The sequence below is a fragment of the Tenebrio molitor genome, chromosome 7 (assembly GCF_963966145.1).
Source record: "Tenebrio molitor chromosome 7, icTenMoli1.1, whole genome shotgun sequence".
NCBI classification, from domain to species: Eukaryota; Metazoa; Arthropoda; class Insecta; order Coleoptera; family Tenebrionidae; genus Tenebrio; species Tenebrio molitor.
Window position 1 is genome coordinate 21,279,143 of NC_091052.1, and position 24,702 is coordinate 21,303,844.

The 24,702-nt window shown below is 33.8% G+C and overlaps 1 protein-coding gene across 1 annotated transcript in view; it reads right to left on the reverse strand.

Annotated features, from left to right (window-relative positions):
• The window catches only part of Gbs-70E (Glycogen binding subunit 70E), a 51,056-nt gene extending 34,150 nt beyond the window's left edge, over positions 1-16,906 (reverse strand). The window contains exon 1 of the mRNA XM_069054070.1: positions 16,750-16,906. The gene's annotated coding sequence lies outside the window, so the exon portion shown is untranslated. The remainder of the gene's footprint in view (positions 1-16,749) is intronic.
• Between the last annotated feature and the right edge of the window lie 7,796 nt (positions 16,907-24,702).

Sequence of the window (24,702 nt, forward strand, 5' to 3'; positions counted from 1 at the left end):
CAAAACGACTCGTTTGGTAAAAATTGTAGGGCAAAAAATCTTGGAATACTTTTACGAATTTTACAAAATGTTATAGAGAAAACTTTCATAAATTGGCGAGTTATTTCACTGGTTAAAATTAACACACGTACATATCTCAGAAACACCCTGTATTTAATTTGTATTAAGGCTTTTTTACAGGACCACAATTTTGTTATCAAATCTAGTAACAAAATTAATATCGAAAATGTTCTGATTTTGAGCATATTTTAGTGTATGCGTATACGCATACGCAGCTTATGCGCCGGTATTTCGGGTAACTGTAAAAAAATATGTTTACAAGTTACAACTTTTAACATTTTATAATTAATTTTGCCCCTAAGCAGATATGCAACATTTGTATTTTATTAGGTACATTATCATATAAGATTTTGTATTCCAATTCCATACTTATAATGTTTTTGAATTACGCCTGAAGTCCTTAGAATTTTTACAAAGTCAATAAAAAGCCTGAGTATTTAAACCATCTGCTAAAAGAAAGTGTAATTAAAATTAATGTCATACATTCTTCAAATGAAGTTAGAAAGGTGGTCAACAGTTTGTTTTCAACGTTACTTTCGTCTAGAGAATACAAAAATAAAAATAAAAATTGTGCAAATTATAAACAGTTAATATGATCGTGTTACCAGTCTCATGTACTTGTCAAATATGTAGTACCTGAACAAGAATTCTAACCGCCACAAATTATGTTGCCTTCACTCAGATACGTACGTACGTGCAAGCAAGCAATTTCATTCAAGCAACTTAGTCATTTTAGATACCGCAGTATGTTGCATGTACTTAAGCCGGTTTCACGAATAACACAATAATTATTGCACAGTTATTTTACACTTATTTCTACGAATAAAACAAGGATATTGAAATTTTACTTCAAAACTGTGAAAGAAACGATTATTGGATTTTTTGTAAATTTGTCTTTGCAGTCATTGGCAAAAACAAAAACAAAATGCATATTAAGTCAACGATAACACACAACACTATCTTCAATTAAGCAATTGATTTCGCGGATATTTTGTATATTGTATGCCTACATGTTCCCCTTAATGTAAATGGAACAATTTATTTTGTTACGTCGTTAATGCATTTGTTACTTACCTTAAGGGAATAAAAAAAGATCTACTTATAGAATTTCAGACAGGAGAAATATATTGAATGGGTAACGATAAATACATTGCAGTTTCAAAGGTACAGGTAATACAACGTACGCAGAACGTGGGAAGTTCCATAATTAATTCCATGCCTGGTATCTTTTAGAGTAGTTAGTTACTCTTTCTAAAAATAATCCTCCCTAAGCAATGAAACAATTCATTTTAATAATAATTAAGATATTTAGTACTTATATCACAAAATTTATGAATTTACACTATTTATTTAATTTATTTTAAGATGGTAATTACTAATTACTGATATTTGTAATTAAAGTTCATCCAAAAATCAAAAAACCACCAACATCGAATTTTTCTCGATAATTACTATCGGCAACGCTGTCTAGTGTAAAATCGAGTGAGAATTGTAATTTTGAGGTTAAGTGCTGAGCAATAATAAAACAATTTAAACGAAATTCATAGCAATTGAATTTTATTTTGAATCAAATAAATGTCATAATTTATAGTTACCAACAAGTAAGAAAAAATTATTACTTAGGGTTTTTTAAATTTTACCAACCTAAAGCAACAGGTGGTGTTTTTTTATTTTTGAATGGACTATAGGTATTATCATTTTAAACTTTCCACGACTTGGATTTAATTAATTTTGAAAATTTAAAAAAAGGAGAAATCCAAAAACCTATTTGCACATCTATTTTATCGATATTTTTAAAATAGACAATTAGACGAAACATTGAAAATGTAGCTTGTAGGGAAATTCAAATACCTATAATACTACCTGTTACGCCGAATTGGTAGTACAAATGTGCCCCGCGACTACCCTCGTGGTGTCGCTAATAGTACCTTGCGACACTACGCTCCGTCACAGCCCCCATTGGTCAAACGTTCCCCCCGACGCCACATCATTGAGGGGACACCAACCGTTATCAAAACGGCGCCAATCGACGCCTATAAAAGATTGACACCCAGTCGGAATTTACAAGAAAAAAGCTTTAATTTGAATTAATTGGATCTGAACTATAAATAAGTAATATTTCTTTTAAGCTGAGCTAAAGTTATACTTTACAACCATAATTCAGGAGATAATGTAAGGAAATTTAGGGTCTTTTAAATTTCAAAACTGCAGCCCTTACTATGTAGTAACCGTTAACAACATAAACTAGGCAAAAATGAATAGGGAATTTTTCCTTTGTTAAATTTTTTATAATTACAGTTTAAAATTATTTGTAATGAAATATATACATTATACACATTAAATGTAATGATTCAAGTAGGTACCTCTAACATTTTAAATTTATCCAGTGTTTAAGAATACGTGAGAGGATTAAGGCAATTATTTTACTTTCCAAAAAAAATTGTGCAATTCCCTATTCATTTTTGCCTACAAGTCTATTCCATTTAAATGTGCAGTATAGAATAGCATAGGGACTATTTTCCCGTCGTTGATTGGTCAAAATGAGAGAAAAGTTTACACCAAGCAACGTTCGATTTTTGATAACTACTGTCAAATTTTAATATTTGATCGATTTTTTGGTTATTAGTGGATTAGTGCCAAACTTAACGAGTTTTTGTATCAAACGCATCATTAGACTACAATTTTGTTATTAGAATACCACTACCGTAAGTTCCTTTATGATTTTTTTTTTGTGTTAATTTTGCTTGGAATGTATGTTTTCAAATTTGCCGCGTTCGTCAGTGTGAAACGTTGTCCATTCGAAGCGACATCTACTACATTCATAAATGGAATGGACTGTAGTTTATTATTTACTACCGTGGATTCAAATAAATTCGGAATTAGAGTAGGCTGTGATTTATACATTTTGTCTAAGAACGGTTGGTGGACTTTTTAGCACTGACAGTCAAATTAATTCAAATTACAAAAGTTGTGAGGCATTCATTTATAATAGTCATTACATACATATTTTATAATAAGATGAAATTACCACATATAATGTTTCTTCTTGAAAGTTATTTTCCAAATAGTAGGTTAGAAAAACGGATTATTTGTTTATTCACAATCGGTTAGTAACGCACAGCTTTTCTAACCTCTTAAAGGTTGGAAAGTGAGCGATTACTCGTGTACACATCAACCGGTCAGTAATGGTGAAAAAGGGAGTCAGTAATGAGTCGTAAGCGGTTAGTAATGAAACCCATAACTGACCTGTGATGGCGCTACTGTCGCAATCGCGAAAATCTCTGTACGTTTTTCTTGTATCGTAATTTGCTTTCCTCAGGGAAGAGATTGAGTGTTAATTTGTGTGCGGATTCCCGCAATTCTGGGGAGGGTACACTCTATTTTACTATCGCACATTTTGTTTGTTAAAAAATGTCAGCAAAATGTCAATTTGGTTTAACTTTTGTGAACTAAAATTTAATACAATCTCAATCATGCGCGCCTACTAAGTTTTAATGTTTTGCCGAAATAAACGATAATATTACGGAGGTTGGTTTTTATTTATTTTTTATTATTACAATGTTGTTTGTTTTATTAAATAATTGATTGTGAATAAAATAGTATACAAACCTCGGCGAAAGTCCATTCCTGTGTCTCGAGAACTAGTTCACCTCGAGGGCAAGCCTCTCGGTAAACTATTGTTCTCTCGACAGGAATGGAATACTTTCCTCCTCAGTATGTAATATACTATTACGCAATTAATCAGTGCATACAGGAGTTCCGTCAAAAGTTTCCTAATCTTGTAACCACTTATAAACAGCTTGTAAAACAAATTCATGCTTGTGTTGACAAATTTCGTGAAACTGGATCAGCCGTAAAACAGGGAGCGGGGCACTTAGTAAAAGAACCGCAGATTGTATCACAGATGTTCAGAAAAACTTACCCAAAATAGTATTGAGTGATCAAATTAATTTGTAATCGATTCATCCATGGATTTGAATACGTATGTCTTTTGCGATTGATACGTATGACTACTTTATTTATCCACACCTCAAGGCTATTAGAGATGTTTTTGCTAACATAATCCCCCAATAATGTGACAACATGAAGCGCCGAGTTCGTTTGTGCGTTCAAACTGAAGAATAAATACAGTGTGGAATAAAATGATTTACATCTAGTTACCTTTGGAATTTTTGCACATGTAAATTTTCTAGTACCGCTCTACTTTTTTCTTCGAAGTGCCGAACTATTAGTTCTGCCAATAAATGCCATCAATCGAATTGACAATTGTTACAATTTAGTAAATTGAATTAACAAACGTTGGTGGCCACTTTCAACACTAGCTGTGACTTGTTTTGCTAACTCCCTTTTAATTTCAATCTCAATTTTACATTCATATCATCCCTTCACAATAAATCACATTTGGAATTTGGATATATATTTTGAGGTTAGGCTTTCTTTTTTTTTGTAGAGCGGCATTTCGTAGTTTTACTTTTTTATTAGGGTAATGCAAAGCTAACTAGATGTAAATCATTTTATTCCACACTGTATATTTTAACTATTTTGAATTTTGCGTTTCTTTTAGGTATAAGATCACGATCAGAATAAACACGTGTAGGTAATGTGCTGTCAAATGTCACTGCTATGCTGTCTTTAAAGATTGCATGTTGCCAACTTCATAATAAAATCACATCCTACTCTTATATAATTTCGAATTTATCTGAAGGCACATTATGTGCAAAGGTAATATCTGACAAAACGTAAGAGGTTTAATTAAGATTGTGTTGGAGATTAAGAAACCGGTATTATATGTTCTAAATTTTTCAGATTTTCGATGCAAAGTGATGGTCCTAACAACAAATAAAATCGGCTACATCTAAAAATTCAATAATTATAACTTATGATTAACAATATTATCTCTTCTTGGTTTACGTTTACGTTGCGGAAAAACCAATTTCATTTTATCAGAACTGTAAACAATATTTTTTGGGAAAAAATGTGATACAATTCTGAATGATAAATAAAGGACACGATTGAAAAACGATCAAATCGCACTATGTAAATATTCAGGTGGGATATTTTTGACTATTTTTCAATTAATTACGTCTTTGCTTGTGTATCAGGTTGGTGATTTTCTTTTCAAAGATTTACATTTTTATTAAAGATTTACGGACTCAATAGTATCGTAAATAGAATATGTACAGGTGCATCTGAAATACGTGTGTTAATTTTAACCAGTGGAAGAAATCGCCAATTTATTAAACTTTTTTCTACAACATTTTGCTAAAGTTTTCCAAGATTTTTTGCCCCCAATTTTTACCAAACGAGTCTATTTTTTTGTAACCATGAGAATTTTGATTTTAATTATTTAATTTTTTCTATAACAATGTAACTTTTTTGACAAAGCTTCTATCACAACAGAAAATTTTCACCCTTACCAATGGGCGGGTATACGTTTATACTTGGACCAACCAACAGATATAGTAATAAAAAAAGGGGATGTGGTCTAGTTGCGTAGAACGATATACGCCGAAGCCTGTTTCACAATGAAGCAGGTTCTTTCTAACAAATAGAGGACCAAAAGTCTTGGAAAAAAACTATTTTGTAATACAAATCGAAAAATGCCAAGGAAAACAAACAAATATAAACACGCGGTCAAACTCCCGAAGCGAGGTTAAAACGAATGCGATGCCGGATGCCGTCCAGTAATTTTTGTGGATGTACATCAGGCTTTCGAAAATCTCCGCACGTTTTGAATAAGCCAATTGGAAGCTGCTATTTAAAATACGCGGGCACTAGGGGGCGGTTTTATTACTATATCTGTTGGTTGGCCCAAGTATAGTAACGCTTTTTCGTAAAAAATTAAAATAGAAAAAACGTTTCATTTAAGAAGCTCTGCTACGTGTTAAAATTAACACACGCATTTTAGATGCAGCCTGTAGGTATATAGGTAATACAAATAATAATAGTAATGATTTTTCTGTTGTATTTGAAATCGAATTTCATGAAATTTTAGTAACATACTGTGGGTTGGTATTATTTTAAATTTTAAACAATTGCGAAAGACAAACAAATTAAATGGAAAAAAATGTAAACAGCTAGAATAGATAGAGGAGCATTAACTTCTACAGTGTGTCCTGTGTGATTGAATCACAAACTTATATTGATTATCTTAAAATGTAATTGTAGTAATAAATACGGTGGCCCAGACACTATGAAAGCAATATAATCATTCGATCAGTGATATTGGGCAACATCGGACACGTTGGATGGTTACCTGTCGGAAAAACCGCCTTCCGTTGTTAAGTACGTTGTTAAGTATGTACCTATAAGGAACTTCAATACTTCATAACTTGATTTTAGTATTGTCTGCAATCCGTAATGTCGTATGAGTAAACTTTGACCTGAACATCGTATAAAGTGGGGATATAGAAAAATAAATGATAATATAAATGGTGCTTTCAAAGGAATTATCATTTTTTGATAGAAATATCTGTAATAACTAATAAGAAATAAATCCGGCCTCTTATAAAAGGGGATGGATCTTAGGGTAGTTTTACTTAGACTCAAAATTTAGGTTTTTTTTTATAATATTATCCGCGGTATTGTGCGGATATAATTCTATACATTCTCGTATATTAAAAGCTTTGACAGCAAGTATTTCACTATCTAACCCTCCTTTTAGTCCACAGGCACAGGACCTCCTTGTAGTGGTGATTCTTTTCTCGAGTGTTTGGATTACCAGGCTGATAGATGAGCTCCTAAACACTCGAAAAAAGATTCACCAATGTGGTCTATAAAAAGATAGGCCAAAGCAAAAGGTTAGACAACAGAGTACTTGCAGGCAAAACTTTCAATATACAGGGTGACTTTGAAAGTTGTGCAGATATTTTAACCATGGTAGAATTCCACAATAGGTCACGATTGATCCAATAATGCCTTACACAAATGTTGATATTTTTCGAGAAAAAGGACCTAAAAGTTTTTCAAAAAAAATTTGGAAGCCACTGGAGTGGAGTTTTATGAAAAAATGTGTCAAGGAAAATATCATAGTAGACTTTTTTTGTAGTCATTTAATTCAAAATTAAGTCACTTTGACAAGAACCTCAATCTTAACCTCAATTTAAATCACAACTGGGTTTCACCAAACTGGAGACCACCGATATGGTTTTGATCTATGGCTACACCCGTGGAAATTCAGAGCTATAGTGCATTCATTTTAAATGTTGGGTTTTGTAATAAAACTTGCCTGCTTTGACACTTGTCCGAAACTCAGTGAATCTAAAACTGTGTTCAATAAATTCGAGTCCAAAATTAAAGAATGGTGGGATCTAGATCAACTTTTAGAAGACCAAGTGAAACCATTAACATTTGTTGCCAATACTGGTGAATCATCTAGTGAATTTGATTCAGATGACGATTAATTTTTTATTTGTTTACGTATTTTATTATTTATTTTTTACTTACTTTAAAAGATACATGTAATGGATACTTTACTAATTACTCTTATTTCTTTATTAAGTAATCTTATTTGTCAAATACATTATTTAAAATCAACAATCTCTTTACATTTTTTTGGTCACTGATCACAAAATGTGTTTTAATTTTTTTTTACTTGTGGATATTTTAACGTATCTTTCTTTTGCTCGTCGATAAGATGGTGAAAGTACGACGTGGTACCATTTTTATATGAACAGAGGGATTCCTACTTTACGGTACCGATACAATGAAAATTTGCCGCCTTCGTAATTTATGGTGTTTTGAGTTTACAACTTTACCCAACGTTTAAAATGAATGCCCTATAGCACGGGAAATGTACCGTGAAAGGTTACCGCGAAAGATACTGCCCAATGCTCCAATCCATGAACGTAAACGTTGTACAGCAGCTTCGAGATTTCGGGCGTTACGAAATGAATAAGCGCTAGCGCTATCTTAACCACTAACGAGAAGATCACATTTTAGTGGCAGAAGAAGAAATTCTTCACGAAATTGAAAACCAGCCACGAACAAGCATTCGGCGTCTTGCAAATCACGTGGGAGTTTCTCAGTTTGTAGTGTGACTGCGAGTTCAAAACGCCGCTCGTGAAATTCATCAAAAGAGAGGCATTCTGAATAAAGTTCGGGTTTCTTGGGGATGAGGTGCTGAAGTTTGCATTGCATTTTGAGTACCTAATTTCTTTTTGTGCTTTTACTCACAATTAGTCTTTTTACTTTGTGGTTTAAGCCTTTGTTGTCTTCTGAATAAGTTGCAGGCACTATTTTATCATCACTTTACAAATTTTAACAAAGATTCATGAAGAAACAAAAACTTGACATTTTAGTTTGGCCGTACGTCAAAACTACTTTCTTTTAATACTACCTCATGTTAAAATATCTGCACAACTTTCAAAATCAGACTGTATTGTCCAGAATCCCACGTAGACGAAATGGCGGACAAACAATTGGTTATGTACATTTTTTAAGGTGGAACGTTAATAAAGATCCTTTTTCTACTTTGGTAGCATAAGTGAATCTTTATGAAACTAAAATTAGTGTCACAAAGGAACTTTTTGTTAAACTCTTTTTGTTTTTTTTTAATACGTATTACGTTGGTATTGCTGTAACAGCACGCTGACCGGCAGCGGCGTCCAGCATCTCTAGCAAGCTCCTGTTAACAACATTTGACATTTGACATAAATTTTACACAAATGCCACCATAACTCATGCCACACAAAAGTCCCTAGATTATTTCATAATTAGATTTTTGAGTTTTTATCAAATTAATGTGACCAAAGTAGAAAAAATAGTATATTACATTCGTTTTATAAGACGCACTGTCACAATTAAGCGTCTTATAAAACTCGTATAATAATATACTATTTTAGAACACTTTACGAATAAGTAATAACCAAGGCAACTGAAATAAGTCTATAGATATTAATTAAGTTAGTCTCCTTTTTTAAAAAGAAAGAAAGACATATAAAGTTTAAGATGTACACGGAAACGGTCACATTTGACAGAAAGAACTAGGTAAGTACGTACTTGTACATAATGTTTTTAGCAAAAACGACCTTATACTGAGAATATTGGGCTTTTGCTGATATCATGTAAAAAACTTTTGTAGTGGCCATTAGCCTATCTTAAATAAAAACAGAGTTGATGGTTTTCATATTTACCTACTTTAAATATATATAATAATACTCCATGATAGAGTGTACTTTAGAATTAAAGTCTAAGTATCACAAGTACTTAATTATTTATTATCACACACATACACTTTACTTAAATACTAGAACATTTTTTATGTAGAGCAAAGTCTCTACAGTGAAATATGTAGTATTATACTTGTACTGTCGAATAGACAGTTGCATTCTGACTTCAATATTTGAAATCTTGTTGCTATTTTATATAAAAATATTTTAAAATGCATATAAAGTCGGCCTTACACCAAGACAACAATTGGCAACACGTTGCCTGCAACATTTTTTAGTAATGTTGCCGGTCATTACTAAAAAATGTTGCAGGCAACATGTTGCCAATTGTTGCCTTGGTGTAAGGCCGCCTTAAAAATTTCGAATTTAAATTGATAAAACTGCAGGAATAGTGCACAGTTGCCAACATTATACAGGTCGACCAGAACAGCTTGGCGAGTGACGCATTGGACTGAAATCCCTCCCACTAGCGGAGCGCACTTGTCTGTTGGGTCTGGAAGTGTACAAACGGGCGAAAATAAGCGCTTTAAGCTTCAAAGTGAACAGCATGTCCGGGCTGTTTTGAGCAGATTTGCTTCATTGAGTGTACCGTACCTACAACCATAGCCATATCCTTGTCTTACAGAGACTCGCTCGTTTCCTCTTGTGCGCATCTCATGCGCCAAGCTATTCTGGTCAAGCTGTAGTTATCAAGTGAGCAAGTGAACGTGGCTTAAATTCATTTTTGAGAGAAATGGGAATTATAAATCAAATGAATAGAAATTAAACGTGCTCCACCTAGTCTAAAATAAAATTTGTTACACAGTCTAGGACTGGTTTACAAATCTATGAGGGACATGGTGACCAACTCAGTAGACCGGAACCAATGGCTTAACGTGACTTCCGAATCACGAGACAGAATATAGCCTTTTTTTTATTATTTTAAATTTCGCCCTGGGTCGGAATCGAACCCGCGACCCTTGCGTCCCTGAGCCGAAACGTATTAGGCTATATTCTGCCTTTATAATTACGCCTTTATCTTTCGATTTATTTACTTACTTAGAACATAAGTGTATAAAAGTATACAAATAAAAGTAATGAATAGTAAAATCATTCATTATCTTCTTCCTTGTATTTATGGATCATTTATAATGAATAAAGCTGTAAAGCACCCAAGGGTATATTGCCTTTTGACATCTTGTTAATGCTTCCTAAAACTTGTACACCCAGACCAACTGTTGTAATTGCAATTTGTTTGGGAATATGTATTTACATATTCATTATTAACTGCTCACAATGATTTATTGAAAGTAAACATGAGAGATTAAATTTTGATGGTGAAAATATTATACATCTGTGTTTTGCTTCTACCAGCACAGATATGAAGCTAAATAAAATTTAAATTGAATAATAATAAACGAGACAAATAGCTGTAATATAGTAAAGTAAAAATAAAATCACAAACCCTAAATCGTGATCAAGTCGTGACTGACTGTTGAAGAATATATTTTAGTCCGAAAGAATTACTATAAACAACACTGATATGTAATTAATCTGGTCTTTCATATCTCTTGCAATGACCCCTTCGTTATTATTATGGTTTTTCACAGTTAATAGTAACTATAAAAAATTTGAATAAATCTCACAGCGAATAAAGATTGTTAGCAAAATAATTTCGAAAATTTTGGCAAACATTTAACGGAATGTATTATATTTTTGCGTTAAGTATCATAAAATTACTGTAGGTATGATTGTTTTAATATTAAATAATGGATGTGATAAAGATTTGTGGCGCCATCCGAAAAATAAAAAAGATAGCGTAATAACATCATAATAACAGTACATTCTTTTTAAGTAATGCAAGTATAAATTTCTTCAAATATTGACTTGCTTACGTACACAAAACAGGTAGACTCGACAAATATATATTTTTAAGGAGGCCATTAACGCAAGCAATCAGTTATGCAAATTCGTTCGAGGGTCAAATACTGCTAATTTTTTGCATTGAACCTCAATTTTGCGAAACAATTTTATTATCTGCGTAAATATTAAGATACGTTTATCATTAAATAAAAATAAACAAGCAAAGAGCAATGCTCCGAAGTAGTATTTTATTTTAACTTATTGCGACACCGTGTTAAATTAAATAACAATAAATCTCAATAAAAATCAGGAAAATAAACATGAGATCTCAGAATTAAATCGTATCTTATTATTAAAAAAGGAAGTTAAACGCCAAGGTTGTGTTGCTCGTCCCATTTCCTTTGATCTTTACAAAAATATAAATACCTAATTAAATGTACGATAAGGAAATGTGAGTATTCTTTCCTTCCCGCAATAGTAAATCGTACAATCGTAAAAGAAACAGGATGCCTTGGCCATTCTAGTTACGGTGTTTTATTTCTATTGATGCGCCGATTGTCTCATCCTTATTTCAGATAGATAGCAAATGTATAAGATTACATTTGGTAGTTTCCACTTGGAATAATCACAAGGTCTGATTTACATATTATGTATTTCTATGTGGATTTGTTATTTTGTAACAGTTTACTCTAGTTACTCTATATTTTGCAGTGTATAATCAAAAATGGTTAGAATGTGCTTGCGCTTCTACCCTACATTAAAATTATTGTTATGAATTTTAATATTTTATAAATGTGCTAAAGTGCGTGGTTTGAATGAAGAAAAAAATGTGCTTACTATAATTTATGATACAATAATTGCATAATTATATTAATGTGAGAAGTTATAGAAACGTACCTATTAAATTAAAATCTGTTGATGAAACATTCAACATTAGTTTTAGAGAATAAATGGGAGAATGAATGAATAGTAATAGTATATTACGATACGAGTTCTGTAAGTGTCCTATGGCAGATCGAGAATAAGTTGAAGGTACGAGACCCGAAGTGTGGAGTTTTTCAATTTTTGAATTCTGTTATTAACACTTCACGATCTAATATCGTACAATATTTTTTGCGCTATCGATTTATATAAAAATATCTATACTATTGCTCCAATTGATTTTAATAATTCCACTAATTCCATTAATAAAACCATCCAAACATTTCTCCGGTAATTTGATCTTACTGTGTTCGTTTACGAAACGAGAACGAAAGAAAATAGATGGGTAGCGTACAAAAGTTATAAGTATAGTTTGACAGACATTTCTTCCCTCGTTTTAGTCTCAGAAGTATGATGTTCTCTCCATAGGGAATAAAAGTAAAAATGTCAGGTAGATATTTCTCGAAATTGGTATTATACAGGTGTCCCAGAACTGCCTCCTCAGAGAAAAAAAAAACCGGAGTATTTGAGTAAATGTGAAAATCTGAATATTAAAGAAAAAGTCATATCTCAAGCGATAATCGAGGAAAGACATCCTAAACTTAATCAATCAGAGTTGAGCACCATCAAGGTAGGATGACCTCAATTTTGCGTTCCATTTACAATTTTTGTGCAGAGGGGAGTTGGTAAAAGTAGTCTCAGTGCAGAATTTCATTGCCATTTACATACGGAATAGTGTAGTGTGATAGATAATCATGGGCATATCTCTGACATAAAGTTAACAGTTGTTTTTTTTTGTCACAACTTATAACGGGAGTTTTTTAAAATTTGGCGTCGAAGTTGGCGTTGAAGAGTCGATTGTGAATGCACTATACCTACGGATAAAGGATCACGGATCAGCTGTTTAAATCTTACGCTTTTACACGGGTAGTGCGTCCTCACTCGACTCTCCAGCGCCAACTTCGACGCCAAATTAAAAAAAAACACACTTTATTACAGCGCTTTGTTGTTATACAGGGTGTTTTTGAAGTTGAGGCGTTCCTTTTAACATGTGATAGTATGCGTTGTTCTAAAGAATTTTAGCCAAAATCACCTTAGTAAAATGTGTACGGCAATGAAGATACAATAAGTTAATTTTTTTGAAATTTTTGAAACCGGTCCTGCTCAAATTTGCGCTGATTTGTTAGAAATTGGAATTGACAAAAAAAAATCAAATGAGCATGGACGTTAATCAAAACTACTGTCAGAGTTGTCATCTAATTAGTCGAAATGGCTTTATTATTAGGAAAATAATGAGCTCACAGATATGTTGCAAATGCATGGGCAATGTTATCACGTGATCAGAATGCATCTCCAGCGTCCAGAGAGTATTGCAAAGCGATTTCCGGAAAGACATCATTCTGGGTCAGGTTAGTTATTAATCTAGTACAGCGGAGAAATGGACAGGACCGGACTTAAAATTTTAGAAAACAATAAAAATATACAATCAATTATCTCCGTTAATACAAACATTTTACTAAGAAGATTTAGGCTAAAATTCTTAAGAATAATGTGTAGTACCTCGTGTTACAAGGAACGCGTCAACTTCGAGAACACCCTGTATAGTTATTTTGATTTTGAGTTTACAAAAAGATAGTAAAAGTTGAGTGATATGATGGAAATTAATGAATCGGCTGCTATTATTAATCAATAATTACCACAGCTAATTTCAAAACGCGCATTCGTTGAAAGCAGGTTTTTGATTGGCTCCATAGTATGATGGTAGTGTAGAAGTTTGGAGCTTGCAAACTAACGTTACAAATTACACAACCACTATAGCCTATTCACGATGAATGTGGATAAGGGGTGTGGCTATGACATCTGGTAACTACAGAACAAATAAAATTTCCTAATAGAAATTGATAGCTTTCGTGTTAAGTTGGATTGATTTCATTAAGATTCAAATATGTAACGGAATTAATATTTGATTAAAAAAAGGATTTTTTAATTAACTTAAATTAGACACCATGGTTCAAACTTGAATGTCGGAACAGTCATGTCCTCATCTCATATTTCTGACAGGAAAAAATATAAAATTGAGTAACTTTATCCAACACGATAAAAATAAATCACAGCCACCCCTTATCCATATTCATCGTGAATACGTTCATTGTAAACAGCCAACTTGGAAAGGTACAGTCTAAGCTTCTGCACCATTGTAACCAACTCCACTAATCTTTAGATGATCTTTTAGAGAAACCTTCAAATAAAAATTTAACTTGAACTGACCCTGTCACATTCTTTGATATACTCCAGCAAAGTTGCAAAGAAATGGGTATTTTATAAGATTTGTCAAAAAATAATTATTTGTTTGTTAATATACATATTATTAGTCGTACATTATTAAAACTGATTCAGAATTAACATGGAATATGATTTTAACGTTAAATAAAACAAAATAACATCTTCCGTAATTTTTTTCCCTAAAGTTGGCGTTGTGGAGTCGATTGTGAACACACCACGGATTACGGATCACGGATCAGCTGTTTAAATCTTACCTCACTTTTTGCATTGTTTATGTTTTTACTCTGCAGACTGAGAGTGGTGCGTTCACAATTGACCCTTCAAGGCCAATTTGAGGAGAAAATTAAATTAACACCCGATATTTTGTACAAATTTTACAAGATACATTTTACATATTTTAGTTGTTGTTTTTTTTTTAATGGCCTACCTATTTTACTTTTTATTATACCTGAATCATAATCCCTGTTTTTGACACTAAGATGCGTGCGAAAATAGTATATTAAAAGACAAGTTTCATAAGACCAGTCTTGAAGCACGAATTCAAGATTAAAAAACGAGTAGCGTAGCCACGAGTTATTTTAAAGAATGAGTGCTTCATGGTCTTATGAAACGAGTTTTTAATACTATTTTTTTGTAATTTGCCCTTTTTAAGCCGTTTTTAAACAAAAATGTTTACTTTCCTCGATTTAGGGATTTTTCTGGCGGTTGGTAATGTCTTAATTTTAAATGTGAAAATTTGATCAAGTCTTCAAAGTCGCCTTTTGTTTTATCCAAATTCTGCCACAAAACACGAATATGGAAGATAATCTTTCATGTACGCCCGCTGAAATACGTGAAATTGCCAAAAATACGGTCGCGAATTTGTTGCCTGATATATCCTGATAAATAATTCTTTGCACATTTTGTAATTTAAACTGACACGCATGACGGATCAAGCTTTGCCAACATAAAAATTTTCGTAAAATGTTCCGTGAAATAATGGCTATAAGGACATCCCAGATGATGACGTCGCGTTCGTTAATATGTCTATTAGAGAATCAAAATGGAGTCAAATTACAAAAAGGGCCTTTAAAACACTAAAGCTTTAAGAGTTGCTTAGGTAACAACAAATTCACCTACATTTGGAACAATGATAAATAGACATTTATACACAATTTATGATAACAACGAAACAACAACAATTGACCATTTCTATATCAACGATTAATGACACAGATTACTTCGGAAAAGTTATTTCAATTTACTTTTTTTGTTATAATTTTCAGATTTTAGTGTAGGAATAATAAAAAATAGCCTATGATACACGTTTATAAGGGCCTTTAAAGCATTTGCGACGTTAAAAGCACTCCGCTACGCGTCGTGCCCTTAAACTCGTCGTGCGTGCTTTAAAGGCTTTCTTATAAACTTTTAATATATAATATACTATTATTATACAGGGTACGTCACGTAAGGCTTATTTCTGAATTTATTTTGTACGCAACCAAAAATACTAATGACGCAGACCACTTGATACCGTTTATAATGTGATTTAATTTAGTAATCAACGTAAACTCGGTACAGGTTGCAAAGACAGACTTGTCATTTGCAACAGCACTTTTATGGCATTAGTCATTTGAAATTACTTTGAAACTGTACTTATATGGAAAATATTCAACCCAAACTATGATATTTTCTGGTCCCTTTCTGCTTTTATTTGGTTCAAAAATATGAAAAAAATGCTGTTGCAAATGACAAGTGTGTCTTTGCAACCTGTACCGAGTTTAGGTATGTAATTTTTCTAAAAATGTCAAAATGACGTTTTCCTGTTCTGCTTAATGAAATCAAAAATTAAGTTCATCAACTGTCATTTTGACATTTTTAGCCAAATTACATACCTATACTTTGAAATATTTTACTATTTCTACTATTTTTTTTTTTTTTTTTAATAAAATACATAGAAATATTTTGGCCTTTTTTTGCAAAAATTCGAAAAACGGTTTTTTTTTAAATGCTGGAATTCAAAAACCGTTTTTTTTTCGAAAATCGGTTTTTGTATAAACCACACCTAATTTGAACTAACTAATTCTCTTTGGCAGGTGACGATAATACAACAAAATTTTAGTCGGCAAAATATCGCTTCTTGGAAATATCCTAGATGTGTGTATAGCATATTCCATTAAAAGCCAAATTTATTCATGTAGCAAGTACGTTAACATTTTATGTTAAATGAGATACTTTGATAGTAATTAAAAAATGTATTACGATTATCATCGTTATCTAGAATTATTTAGTATACTATGTACTATGTATTATCTCACATCAGACATCACACACCCAATGTTTGCAGATTATTATTATTTCTTATAAAAAATACATGCTTACAAATTTCGATCGTTGTAACTGCAAAAGTGTATTATTAGTTTAATGCATTCAAAAGATCACAAAAAACAAAGTTTATTTTTAGGAGAGTGACATTGAAATTTGAAAAACTTACATCACATTATTCGGCTGAAATTAACTTATTTTCAGAAACCACAGCTGCACTAAAAAATTTCACCAATGCGGTCACAGTGTTATTTCATTGTAGATTATTCAGAAATACTCAAAAAACCGGTAAACACATTAACTCCAGTAAATGACAATCTGAACTGATAAATCGTCACGCAGTTAACCACATTGTACTTTATCTTCTGATAAATCCTAGGATAAAAATTGGTTCTTAGTAGAAGGCAATTCTAAATCCGACAGTTTTAAGTTCCGTTAGGCTTAAAAAGTTTCACTCAATGTAAAACTATCTGTTTTTCTAATACAGTATAGATAATTACGAGTGAGATTAGAATTATGTTACAAATTAATAATCACTTTGAATGATCAGCACATTATTTGAAAAAATTAAAACAAGAATTTATAAAATGATGTTCAGAAATAGGTCTCAACTGTAGAAGGTGCAATATGACGACTTTGTTGGATATAAAATCTTAAAAATACTGAACGACATAAACCAGCGCCATTCAGGTCGATTAATTGCCATACTTTCAGTATAAGTGTACGTTTAGCGCTCAGTAACAAGTTTCTATAAATGTAACACACCCTAGACATTGAAACTAAAATTACGATTAGGCGCACTGTATGTGTTACTTTCCTTCAGCGAATTTCAGTTGCAATGACCTCTTTCAAGCAGAATAAATACATTACAAATTTCTGCCTTACCAATACACTAAATCAAAAGTGACAAGCACTCGACTAATATATTTATCAAAATTTCCTATTTATTTCAAATGCAATGATTTTATGCTGTACAAAAATATAGCCAATAATCTTTATACGAGTACACACTTATAATCGTGTTACAACTTCAGTGAAATCTAAAATTTTTAATAACAGATCTATAGTAGGTACTTGAGGGTGGATGCATTAGAATAAACGTGTTATCATTCTCGCTGGCTTCAATAATAAATCCTGCTTTCTAAAGGTTGTCGACAGTAAAATTATTACGATGAAGTTATAAATTTATTTTAATGAGAACTTGAACGGATATGTGGGAAGTTAGAGGCATATAGGTAAGTTGAACACATTTCTCTCCAAGTATTTTTTATAGATGTTAATAAGCAGAACAAATGTTTATCATTAATGTTAATTTAAACTTAAAAAATACACGCAGCAGTTTTAACACTCTGAAGCTCTAAAGCTTCAGGGAACATTTTAATGTGTACAATGGGTGTGTACATCGAGTGTCTATCTCTGCGCCAGTGACAGTGTGTCGGTACATCGGTATCTGAATAGGAGTGGTTAATGTCTCCCGGCAAAGCCTCCTAAAGAATTTACTCCCGGCCAGGGTAGTTTTGAATAGGCAGGCCTCTGGGTTAGCAAGATAAGGCAAATGATGCGCTCATCAGCCAAAGAAGATACAAAAATGTAATTATAAATGTGGAAGGACTTCCAAAGTACTGGGAAGTTTCGAGTCCAGATTACAAAAACAAAGTGAAAAAAACGATCGAGTTAGCAGTATAATATGATACGACAACAACACAAATAAATAATAGGAAACTACACAATTTAATTCGAATTACGAGTTCGTTATAAGTGCCCCTTTCTTCTTTCCTTTATATCCAATTTTTAACCCAAACCTTTCTGTTTTCACGTCGGCGTTGTTTTGATAAAATACCTGCCGCTACCACTGCTGCAACGTGACGTTTGTCCATGATTGCAAGAGAGCTGATGTACTCGTACATTGAATAGTGTGATAAACATTGACATGGTCTCGATATGGGCGGCTTTACACGATGCCAGTAACTCGTACGAGTCACTAAAGGCCGCTTTGCACGATGCCAGTAACTCGTACGAGTTACTAAAACCGAGTACTGGGTTTTAGTACTCGCCTCATGTAAATAGGCGTTTCAGTGTTCCAGTACATTACTCGCTCCAGTAGCCATTCCAGTCGTGAAAATAGAAATATTTACTGGCGCCAGTGGTTACCCCCATCCGGACCTACTCGACTGTCTAGTCTCTACAATACTAAACACATGTAGCCAGCTGGATTGTGGTTGTCCGTTTTAGTGACATTTCAAGTGTTGTTCTTGTTATTGTTTTACGGAAATTTTATGAATGAAAATGGCTTTTAAATGGAACGAGGACATAACAATTAAATTTGTCGAATTGTACCGGGAACATGAATTCCTCTGAAATTCGAAAATTGCTGCTTCCAAAAATAAACAAGCTCGTGAATCCGTCATACAAAAAATGGAGGGCGAAATGAACATTGGCGATTTTACATCTTCCGAGTTTAAAAATAAAATTAAAAGTTTAAGATCAACATACAATCAAGAAATAAGAAAAATCACTAAATCTGAACATTCCGGTATGAGAACTGATGAAGTAATGATGCATAACCCATATCTACAAGCTGAAAGTTAAGTGGTTTTCAATAATGAATTTTTTTCTGCAAGGAGTGAATAGGAGATTTTATTTTTTTAAATGTTAACCATTTTTTCGTTAAATCCATTTTGAATTAATTGACGTTCTTAATCTAGGTATGTTTTACTTGTACTGGTATGATATTTCCTAACAAACTGTGTGGACTATCTTACGAAACACTCGTTTCCAGTACTCGGTTTTAATAACTACTAACTAGAACTGGTTCGAGTTACTGGCATCGTGTATATAGCCGCCTCATCTCTCTGTGTGTGTTTTTACACCCCAGGCTGGTACCCGATCGATCCGTAGCTTGGAACCGCACGGGTCATAGCAGGTAGAAAGTGTATCAATAAGTGTAATAACTCATCATGTGAATGCATTAGACACAAAGACGTGACACTGCATCTAGGACACCGATTTTGATATTAAAATTTATTTGTCGTGGGAACATCTTTGTAATGTCCCCGACTAACTTTTGAACGAGGTAAGATCTCGGACAAAAATTGGATTAAACGATTTTGTGTTTGCTGCTTCCTAAAACATGAGCTTGCAAAGATGCCATTGCGGATACTACCAATTTTTAAATTTGAAAATGTCATATGATACATCGCATGTAATGTCTTTCGGTTCTCTATCCACCAGTGGATTGATTTTTCAATTGCTTTAATTCGTTCGGGGGTCATCACAGTTTTTACGTGGTCACTAAAATTGTTGTGTATTTGTAGGTAAGAAAACACTCATAAACAATTCTGTTTTACTTTATTCTCCAAAAACCACTGTACAGAATTTCTATATGTCTATATATAAACAACTCTCTATAGTAACCCCGGCACACTCCGTAGAAAGCGTACGTAACAAAAATTATATCGAAATTTGCAAAAAATGTGTAGCTTACCATTTTAAAAAAATAGTGACCACGTCACTGAATTTATTTGGGGCCCATTATACGGGCCTAGTAGGAGATGGTTTCGTGATTTTCTGTTGTGAAGATTAATAAATATTAGTATAGTGCATTCATTTTAAATGTTGGGTTTTGTAATAAAACTTGCCTGCTTTGACACTTGTCCGAAACTCAGTGAATCTAAAACTGTGTTCAATAAATTCGAGTCCAAAATTAAAGAATGGTGGGATCTAGATCAACTTTTAGAAGACCAAGTGAAACCATTAACATTTGTTGCCAATACTGGTGAATCATCTAGTGAATTTGATTCAGATGACTATTAATTTTTTATTTGTTTACGTATTTTATTATTTATTTTTTACTTACTTTAAAAGATACATGTAATGGATACTTTACTAATTACTCTTATTTCTTTATTAAGTAATCTTATTTGTCAAATACATTATTTAAAATCAACAATCTCTTTACATTTTTTTGGTCACTGATCACAAAATGTGTTTTAATTTTTGTTTACTTGTGGATATTTTAATGTCTCTTTCTTTTGCTCGTCGATAAGATGGTGAAAGTACGACGTGATACCATTTTTATATGAACAGAGGGATTCCTACTTTACGGTACCGATACAATGAAAATTTGCCGCTTTCGTAATTTATGGTGTTTTGAGTTTACAACTTTACCCAACGTTTAAAATGAATGCCCTATAGTAGTAATGCTTTATTTTTGCCCTACAAGTTTTCAGTTTCCAATTCTTACCCCCACCCCTCTCTTTCTCTATCCTTGCCCTCCTTTTCCCATATCTCTTTCATCCATCCTATCTCCCTTCCGTCTTCGCTCAGTATTTCTCGTCGCATACGCTCCACATGTCTTCGATCGTCTCTCTCTCCTCGCGGCACATCCTGCACCTTCTCTCCTCTCCTTCCGTCCAATTCCTGTTCTCTCTCTCCTCGTTCCCACATCTGAATCTCGCCATCATTTTTCTCTCTCTCGCACTCTCCCTCCCCAGGTACACTGGAACATCCCCTGTCACGCACCTCCCTTTTGTACCTGTATTTTCTGATTCTCTCTTGCTTGTCCGTGTCTCTATCCATCTCGCTCAGCTCTGCACTCATCCATCTTCCTTCCGCTCTCAATCTTTCCACTTCCTCGCTGGCATACCCGTTCCTCCTACAGTACTTCTCTCTCTCCTTCTATAATAAATATTAGTAAAAGGTAAACACGAATTACGATATACTCGCACTATATTTTTCAGAAAACTCTATCTGAAATCCTTGCCAGCTGCAAGCTTGCGATAGTACCTTGATTCTCTCAAATACTGACCAAATGACCGGAACAGCGGAACATTTTACCAGGTACTCCAAAGACTAAAATTAATTCTTCCAATCAGTTTACACGTAAGTGCGTTATCATTGGAGCAGGTTTGCATCTGCTCTGAGTACCACCAGGTGCTCTTTTCACTTTGATAATAAACAATAAAAATTGAAGAACAAATAAATTAGGGGTTGCGCCATTATTTTATAAGCCATATTACCAACGGGTTTTCGGATTCGTAGTGACAATATAAACATATACACATAAACATAACTAACCCTAAAATATCAATTCCAAACATAACCTTTTTTATTCCTATCCCCCACTCCTCTCCATCTCTATCCTTTCCCTCCTCTTCCATATCTTTTTCATCCATCTTCTCTCCCTTCCGTTCTCTCTTTCTTCATTCCCACATCTGAGTCTCGCCATCATTTTTCTTTCTCTTGCACTCTGTCTTCCTAGGTACTCCGGAATTTCCTATGTCATACACCCTGTTGTATTTAGATTCTTTAATTGTTTCCCTTCTTTCTTGCTTGTCTGTATCTTTGTCCCTTTCACTCAGCTCTACATTCATTCATCTTCCTTTTGCTTCCAATCTTTCCACTTCTTCAGTGGCATACCCGTTCCTCTGGTAGTATTTCTTTCTCTCCTTCATTTCCGTGTTCTTTTTCTTTTCTCTCCAGCATTCCGTCTGTATCCGGCACTCTTCGCTTCCATCCATTTTGTCCTCAAACTTTGCCGCTCTCTTTCCCGCTATCACTCTGAGCCCATTGCTCTTACCCTCTTCCCTCAGTATGTGACCTGTCCACTCCTAGCACCACTCTCAAATATTTTTCTTGCACTTTCTCTACCTCTTCTTGTTCTACCCATCCCCACATCTCTGCTCCGTATATCAATAAACTCTCTATTATGCTCTCAAACATCATCATTCTCCTCTTGAAATCACCTCCCCACTTTCTCTCTCCTATTCCCCACACACATCTCACTATTTTGTTTGCTTTCCTCACTATCTCTCTGATGTGTGCCTTATTCGTGGCTCTTTCGTTGAATGTGTAACCCAAATATTTGAACTCGTTTACTCGTTTTATTTTTCTTCCCTCCCATTTCACTCATTCTCTTCACTCTTCCTCTTTCTCTTATTGAACACCATCATTTTCGTTTTCTCAACATTCACTTCCAGCTTTTTCTTCCTCACATACTTTCCCAGGCTCCTCATTATTTCTTTCATTTCTCTCTCATTCTTTGCCACTATTACCAAGTCATCCGCAAACGCCAGGCTCCGAACTTTTTCTCTACCCACCACACTCCCCCCGCTTGTGTTTTCTTTAACATTTCGTCTATATCTGCCACATATATCGTAAATATCAGAGGGCTGAGCGGGTAGCCCTGTCTTACTCCTTTTTCGTCTCAAACCATTCACCTTCTTTCTCTCCTACCTTCACTTTGTTTTTTGTTCTTGCGTATATCTCCTCAATCTTCCGTACTAATTCCTCTAATTCCTCTCTCTCCCATATACTCAAACATTTTCTCTGTGTGTGCCTTGTCAAACGCTGTCCTGAAATCTACAAACAGTGCATACATCCTTCCCCCTTTCCTCTTTAATTCATTCTTTGTTAAATGGTCCAGGATGTATACATTGTTCATAGTACCCCTTCCCTTTCTGAATCCTGCTTGACTGTCCGGCACCACTCCCTTTTCCTCGATCTCTCTCTTCACCTTTTCGCTCAAAATTGACGCATACAGCTTGTACCCTGCATTTATCACAGTTATTCCCCAGTAGTTTTCTACTTTGTTTTTCGCGCCCTTTTGTAAATAATAATCCCTCTACTCTCTATACTCCGTTCATTACTTCTACCAATCTCTCTACTATTTCCTCGGTCCCATATATTCCGTCCCTCCCTGGTGCCTTTCTCTTTTTCAGTTTCCTTATTTATCTCTCTACCAATTCTACTGTGATTTCTGTTTCCTCTGGCGCCGTCTGCTTCTTCTTCATTTTTGTTTCTGCCTTTCCTTTCTCCCTTCCGCCAGTACTATCCCATTCTTGCATTGTTATTTCCTCTCTCACTGATTCCTTTTTCTTTCTCTTTCGGTTTATGTATTTCCATACCTTCTTCTCTGTTCTTATTTCATTCCTCCTCCCTCTCCCTCCTCTGCTTCTTCTTCGCTCACATCTTTATTTGTATCTTCTTTTCGCTTCTAGAAAGCTATTTCTGTTAATATGGGTCCTCTTCCATTCTCCTAACGCCTTTACTGCTTCCTCATTCATGTATCTACACAGTTCGTTTTAATTTTCAATTGCTCTGGTATATAATAATATGCAATAGCACTGTTATACGAGGAAGTATCGGCAAGTTTCTTGCCTAGTGTAAAAGGCAACAACATTATTTGCGAAATAATATTATTTTATTCAACATAATCACCCATTAAATCTATGTATGTACTTAACATAAGGTTCATAAAGTGATTGTACGAGTATTGGGAAAAAATCACTTTGACGAAAGAAAACTTTAAAGAATTTGATAATTTTCTCATCACGATCCATTATAAGTTATGTGAAAAACGCGTTCATATGAGATATGTAAAGTCTCTGATATTCGTTTTAGATCGATTTGTCGATCTATCAAAATCATTTATCATGTCATCATCAATGTTTTCTGCTCTTGATACAAAAATCAGTGAGCTCTTTGCTCTGTTAGTATTTAATTTCTGTGGAAACGGCATTCACTCTAGTTTATTAAAAAGTTAAAGTTATTAAAGTGTTGTACAGCTACTTGAGGGTTGTGAGTATCGGATTTAAAAAATATCAGAACATCACCATGGATGTGTTTTTGTCTTTTTGTAGAATTCGTTTTATTTTAGTTTTGTGTTAAATAAGCACTATTAGGTGCTGCTAGGAAGCATACACGCAACAAAGCTTGTACAACACTTTTTTGAACTTTACGAAATCACGTACAAGTTAACAAATTCTGTACAACACCTTTTTGAACACAACTGTACTTTATCCACTTCCAATTATTAAAAAAAACGTTTTTTTTTTTGTTGAGCTGGTATCCCCGAATTTTCAACGAGAATGTGAACCCATCGCCTTCTCCTCCTTTCATTGGTTTGAGTCTGTAGCAAATCTTTCAAGAAATTCACTTCTATTCTGCTGGATGGTATGGTCACTGCTACCTTCGCAATGAGTGACTCAATCTATATCTGGCGCGGCGAACCCGTGGAGTAGTCACGACGTATTGACGTGATAGTTCATCGCGACGTCATGAAAAGTCTGATTTAGACTGCTTCGCCAAATTTGAGTTTTGTAAGGGAAATGCAAATCTTACT